Source organism: Somniosus microcephalus, chromosome 19 (genome assembly GCF_052327205.1).
Source record: "Somniosus microcephalus isolate GS21.2 chromosome 19, FLI_Smic_1.0, whole genome shotgun sequence".
Lineage (NCBI taxonomy): Eukaryota > Metazoa > Chordata > Chondrichthyes > Squaliformes > Somniosidae > Somniosus > Somniosus microcephalus.
Genome location: NC_141005.1, coordinates 65,512,880 through 65,519,828, shown reverse-complemented (window position 1 = coordinate 65,519,828; position 6,949 = coordinate 65,512,880).

Below are 6,949 nucleotides of genomic sequence, written 5' to 3'. Positions count from 1 at the left end.
GGCTTGACCTGGACCCAAATTCACTTAAAACTGCTAAGGTATGGAAACACTGGTATCGTACTTTCAGCAACTTCCTCAGAGTGTGTGGTGAAAATGTTGCTGATGAATTAGAGATACTTGCTAATTATGTATCCCCTCATGTGTTTGATTATATCGAAGACTGTGTAGACTATGACGCCGCTATCCAAATACTACAGCAGCTATATGTCAAGTCCCCAAATGAAATTTTTGCTCGGCATCTATTGGCCACAACTCAACAAAAACCCGGGGAATCACTTGGCGAATTCCTTCAGAAACTTCGTAGGCTCAGCAAGGATTGTAATCTTAAAGCTGTTACAGCTGAGCAGTACCAGGAGGAGTTAATGGGATTGCCTCTCCCTTCATATGTCAGCGTCTGTTGGAGAATAAAACCCTCACGTTACAGGCTGCCTATGACCAGCCATGTTGTCTGGACTTAGCAAAGAGGAATGCAGACACCTATCTTTCACCACGTGCACGGGCTGCTGCTATCTCTTTTAGTGACTCTTTCAATAAGCCTCGGGCAGAAGTCCTCATGGATGATGTCTCCAACCCGGCTGATGACAACCCTACCCTAGAAACTGACACTGATGATGACCCCGCCCTAGCAGCATCTTGGCAATCTGGAAGGAAGTGTTTCTTCTGTGGAGGTGCGTTCCATTATAGGAATTTTTGTCCTGCTCATAATGCGACCTGCAATCATTGCAGCAAGAAAGGTCACTTTTCTAAGGTATGCCAGTCAAGAGCCGCTGTTAGTAAGAAAGGCCACTTTTGTAAGGTATACTGGTCGAGAGCTCCTGTTAGTTTTGCAGCTACTATCTACAAAACTGCTCCTCCCTCAAGAGCCACTACTAAGGTTACAGCTGCAATCTATAAAACTGCTCCTCCCCCAAGAACCACTACTAAGGTTACAGCTGTCAAGGGTAAAACTGCCCCTCCTCACATCACAGCTGTTTTCCCCCAAAGTTTGTCCCATGCAGCCACGAAGGTTTTGGTAAATGGACACATTTTGAGTGACTAATCGACTCATGCAGCTCTGACAGCTTCATTAGTGAGCGGGCTGTCAGTAAGTTAAAACTGCGTATTTACCCCTCGGACAGGGAAATTGCAATGGCTCTGACAACACTGACCACCAATTCTTCCGCTTTTGTCTTGTCGACCTTATTCTCAATGGCCGCACTTATTTCTCCACCCGGCTTGGGGTGCTCAAGAACCTATGCAGTGATGTGCTCCTGGGACAGGATTTCCAGAAACAACACAAAAGACTCACTTTCGAGTTTGGCGGGTCAAAGCCGGAGCTTACTATTTCCAAAGTACCATTTTGTGCACTTTCGGTGGCTTCAGTTGATGAGCCCTCCTTGTTTGCCAATCTTTCCCCCCGATGTAAGCCCATAGTCACTAAATCACGACGTTTCAGCCAAGATGATTGAGCCTTTACCGAGGCAGAAATCTCTCGCCTTCTAGCTGATGGTATCATTGAGCCATGTTCATCTTACTGGCAGGCTCAAGTCGTCATTGTTAAAAATCCTCTGAAGCAATACAAGAAATATCTTTGCATCAATTACTCGCAAACTATTAACCAGTATACTGACCTGGATGCCTACCCACTACCACGCATTGATGGCATGGCCAATAGCCTTGCCAACTACAAGGTATTTTCACCTTTTGATTTAAAGAGCGCATATCTTAAGTACCGTTAAAGGACTCTGACAAACAGTATACAGCCTTTGAGGCCAATGGTCGGCTTTACCAGTTTTGTCGCCTTCTATTTGGGGTCACCAATGGGGTGGCCGTCTTTCAACGGGCAATGGATAGCCTAGTCAAACAGGAGAACTTAACGGACACTTTTCCATATCTGGATAATATCACCATTGCTGGTCATGACCAGAAGAAGCATGATGCCAGCCTCCAGAAATTTGTTGACGTTCTCCGTCATTGCAAATTAACCTTAAATGAATCCAAATCTGTGAAATCAGTACCATCAGTCAACATCCTTGGCTACTGGGTGGGCAATGGTGTCATCAAACCGGATCCGGAGCGACTTCGTACACTTCAGGAGCTCCCTCCCTCTACGAATCTCGGTTCTCTTCGTCAGGCACTCGGCATGTTCTCCTATTATGTGAAATGGATACCCCACTTCTCCGACAAGATCCAGCCCCTGCTTCACGCAAAGTTATTTCCATTGGAGGCAATGGCTATTTCAGCTTTCAACCTCCTCAAGCGACAACTGGAAAAAGCCACGCTTCATTCCATTGATGAAAAGCTTTCTTTCGTGGTCGAGTGCAATGCATCAGATGTGGCGATCTCTGCTACCTTGAATCAAGGTGGTCGACCCGTTGCATTTCTGTCCAGAACTTTGCAGGGTAGCGAGCTCCACTACCCTCCTGTCGAGAAGGAGGCTACGGCCATCATTGAAGCGGTATGTAAATGGAGTCATTTTCTCGCTCGTCGCCATTTCACACTTATAATTGATCAGCGCTCCGTGGCCTTTACGCTGGATAACTGGAAATGCACTAAGATCAAGAATAACAAAATACAAATCTGGAGGCTGGAATTGGCTGCCTTTGGATACACCATACATTATCGACCCGGCAAAGAGAATGTGGCCCCGAATACCCTCACGCAGGCATTCTGCTCTTCTATATCAACTTCGACTCTGGTGGATCTTCATACTGACTTATGCCATCCTGGCATTACCCGTATGTTGCAATTTGTGTGATCTAAAAATCTCCCATTTTCTATGGAAGATGTGAAAAGAACGTGCTCCTCCTGTAGAATTTGTGCGGAACTAAAACCACAATTCTTCCGTCCATCAGATGGCTCGCTCATACACGCTATGCAGCCTATGCAGCGACTCAGCATTGACTTTAAAGGGCCATTGCCTTCCTCAACGCGGAACACCTACTTACTGACTATGGTGGACGAATATTCACGCATTCCCTTTGCTTTCCCCTGTCCCAATATGCTTACTTCCACAGTGATCAAATGCCTTGATCAAGTCTTTTCCCTTTGCAGTATGGCCAATTTCATCCACTCTGATCGGGGTCCCTCCTTCATGTCAAGTGAACTCAAAAGTTATCTCTCCTAACGGGGAATTGCCACAAATAAAACGACACCGTACCATCCAATTGGTAATGGACAGGTTGAGAGACACAACGCTATCATTTGGAACGCTGTTCATCTTGCGCTGAGGTCACGCAATCTACCAGACCAGCAGTGGGAAATTATGCTCCCTGATGCATTGCATTCCATGAGGTCTCTCCTTTCTACTTCTACCAATGTCATACCTCATGAGTGATTCTTCAGCTTCCAGCGTCGCTCCAGCCATGGGACATCTCTACCATCATGGTTGGCAGTTCCTGGCTCCGTGCTGCTCCGAAGATTCATCCGATCATCGAAAACCAATGCTCTAGTTGACGAAGTAGAACTTACGGATGTCAACCCCACGTACACCAACGTGCGGTACCCGGATGGCCGGGAGTCCATCGTTTCACTCCAGGACCTGGCTCCCAGTGTGGCCGGTTCCGTGGACCCAACTGATGGAGGGACCCGCGGGGGTGGGGCCCTACCTCGGACATCGAGGGATCTGCCGGCTGCCCTGCTGGATCCACTCAGGGAGCTGAGCGCTCCCCGTGGGATGGCCACCCCGGGCCAGGATGCCGATCAATCTCTGGCTAACCAATGGGACGAAGCCAGTTCTGCACCTGTGAGGACCCGCACCCAGAGTCATGATCTCCCCAGCCTCCCTCAGGTCGATCAGAGCAACACAGGCCCTGTCGATCCACCGGCATGGATCAAGCGGCCCAGGGACGATGACATGATCCGGGGAGACGTGCCTTCTGGCCATACACAAAAATCTAAAAGACTGCGGCTGTTCGTGGTCTGCCTAATCCATGAAGAGGAAGTCATTGGACTTCCAAATCTTTTAGGCAGGAAGAATGTTATAAATCTCATCATCAAGAAACTACTTATGAAATAACGCTGGACGGCCAGCTGGTGGCGCCGCCCAATGAGTATAAATACTTGGGCGTTGGCCCCAGCTCGCCAGTGGCATTTTGCAAGACAAGGAGCTAGTGGAATACAACTAGACCTCCATGTTCTGAAACAAGTTGATTAAAGCCTTGCTTTATGCTCAAACCAAGTGCGTAGTGAGTTTTATTACGTCAGGCAGTAAGGGCTGTAAACTGTCTTTCTGACTACATTTTAATTTTAGTCCAGAAGACAGTGCCCTTTTAATTACCCACAATTCCTAGCGAACTGCATAGCTTCGCTGTCAGAGGTTGTTAGAAGCTGGAATGCCACTTCAGGACTCCACAGGAGGCCGTTACTTCTTCCAAAATTCTATAGACTCTGGAACAGTTCCCATGGATTCTTCTTCCTCTTAGGCAGTCCCTCGGAACCGAGGATGACTTGCTTCAACATTTAAAATGATTTCTCAGGTGACTGATCAGCCCAATGCGGGACCTACAGTCTCTGTCACAGGTGGGGCAGACGGTGGTTGAAGGGGCGGGTGGGTGGGGTGCTTGGGTTGATGTGCACTCCTTGCACTGCCTGCGCTTGGCTTCCGCTTGCTCCCGGTGAAGAGACTCGAGGTGTTCGGCGCCTTCCTGGACGCTTCTCCTCCACTTTGTGCGGTCTTGGGCCAGGGATTCCCAGGTGTCGATGGGGATGTTGCACTTTTTCAAGGAGGCTTTGAGGGTGTCCTTGAAGCGTTTCCTCTGCCCACCTGGGGCTCTCTTGCCATGCCGGAGCTCCGAGTAGAGTGCTTGTTTTGGAAGTCTCGTATCGGGCATGAGGACAATGTGACCCGTCCATCGGAGCTGATTGAGTGTGGTCAAACCTTCGATGCTGGGGATGTTGGCCTGAGCAAGAACAATGACGTTGGTGCGACTATCCTGCCAATGGATTTGCAGGATCTTGTGGAGGCAGTGTTGGTGGTACCTCTCCAGTGCTTTGAGGTGCCTGCTGTACAAGCTCCACGTCTCTGAGACATACAGCAGGGCGGGTATCACTGCTGCTCTGTAGACCATGAGCTTAGTGCGGGGGTTGATGTCCTGGTCTTCAAACACTCTCTTCCTCAGGCGACCGAAAGCTGCACTGGCACAGTGAAGGCGGTGTTGGACTTCTTCTCGAACTTTCTTGCTGCAAAGCTCCATCTCACCCTCAGTAAGCTCCCCACTGAAGTGGAGGTAATTTACAGGACAAACGGGAAACTGTTCAACTTCCGTCGCCTCCAGTCCAGATCCAAGATTGGTCCATCCTCTGTCATCGAATTACAGTATGCAGATGGCGCTTGGGTCTGTGCTCACTTGGCGGTTGAACTCCAAGCCATTGTCAACACCGTCAACGAAGCATAGGAGAGCATGGGCCTTACACTAAACATCCGTAAGACAAAGGTCCTCTACAAAACTGCCCCTGCCACACAGTACTGCCCCCTGATTATCAAAATCCATGACAAGGCCTTGGACAACGTGGACCACTTTCCATACCTCGGGAACCTACTGTCAACAAGGGCAGACGTCGATGACAAAGTCCCATGGATTGGAGGGTAGCTAATGTAACTCCACTATTTAAAAAAGGTGGTAGAGAGAAAACAGGGAAATATAGACCAGTAAGCCTGTCATCGGTAGTGGGGAAAATGCTAGAGTCCATTGTAAAAGATGTAATAGCAGAGCACTTGGAAAACAATGACGGGATCGGACAAAGTCAACATGGATTTACAAAAGGTAAATCATGCTTGACTAATCTACTGGAATTTTTTGAGGATGTAACTGGTAGAATAGATAAGGGCGAACCAGTGGTGTAGTGTATGTGCCTTTAAGAGCCCCCTGTGTACTGTAATGCCAGTAATGGCCACTCGGGCTATATAAGCCTGTATATTGTGTTGTATCAGTTAGTTCACCTCCAGACTTTGTTCAGTAAACACCTGTGAAACCAACTCCTGCCTTCAGTGTCTATTACACATGGATACAACAGTGGCAACGAATTGGAAACGGACTTACCTGCAATTCGGCAGCACCTCAAGGACATCGATTCCTCAGACGTCCAAAGTCGAAGAAAAGCAAGAAAAAAAAAACCTGTGGTTTCACCAGCTAGCCGAGCTGGTGGCAGGTACTGCAATAATCCTTCCTGGGTGGGCTGGGGCTCCATCGGCTGGCTCTGCGGCGAGGCCAAGCAGCGAAGGCGGAGGCAAGCAAAAACAGACGGGGGGGAGTACTCGGGAGACAGCCAGCGTTGCAAAGCAGGTCGGCGTTCGGACCTAGCAGAGGGGGGGAAAAGTCCCAGAGAGTCCGGCGGGAACAAGTCTCCACCTGTAAATAATTTTTTTTTTTTAAACTCTGGAATACAGCGTTGTCAGCAGCAGCAGCGGCGGGAAAGCGTGGGAAGCGCCATATCTTTTCTGCAGGAAAGAAAGAAAAGCACGGGAAGCGCCATTTTTCCCCCAGGATGCATAAGGCTGGCAATATTGATGCTTTTGATAACGATATAGAGGATTGGACCACATATGTGGAAAGAGTGGAGGTATATTGCACAGTAAATGGAATAGAAAATGATAAAAAGGCATCAGTACTTCTAAGTCTAATGGGCGCAAAGACATACGGGCTGTTATGAAACTTAATCACTCCAGCCAAACCAAAGGACAAGAATTTTAAGGAAATTGTTGAAACCCTACAGGAGCACTTAAACCCAACACCGCTGCTGATAGCGGAACGATTCAAATTCTTCACAAGGAACCAGCACAAGAATGAAAGTAACGCTGATTACCTCACCGAATTAAGAAAGCTATCAAAGCACTGCCAATTCGGGGCAGGACTGGCAGATTCTCTTCGAGACAAATTCGTCTGCGGTCTCCTAAGTGAAGGAACACAGAAAAGGCTGCTTTCTGAGAAAGATTTGACACTGGACAAGGCTTTCAGTATGGCTGTATCAT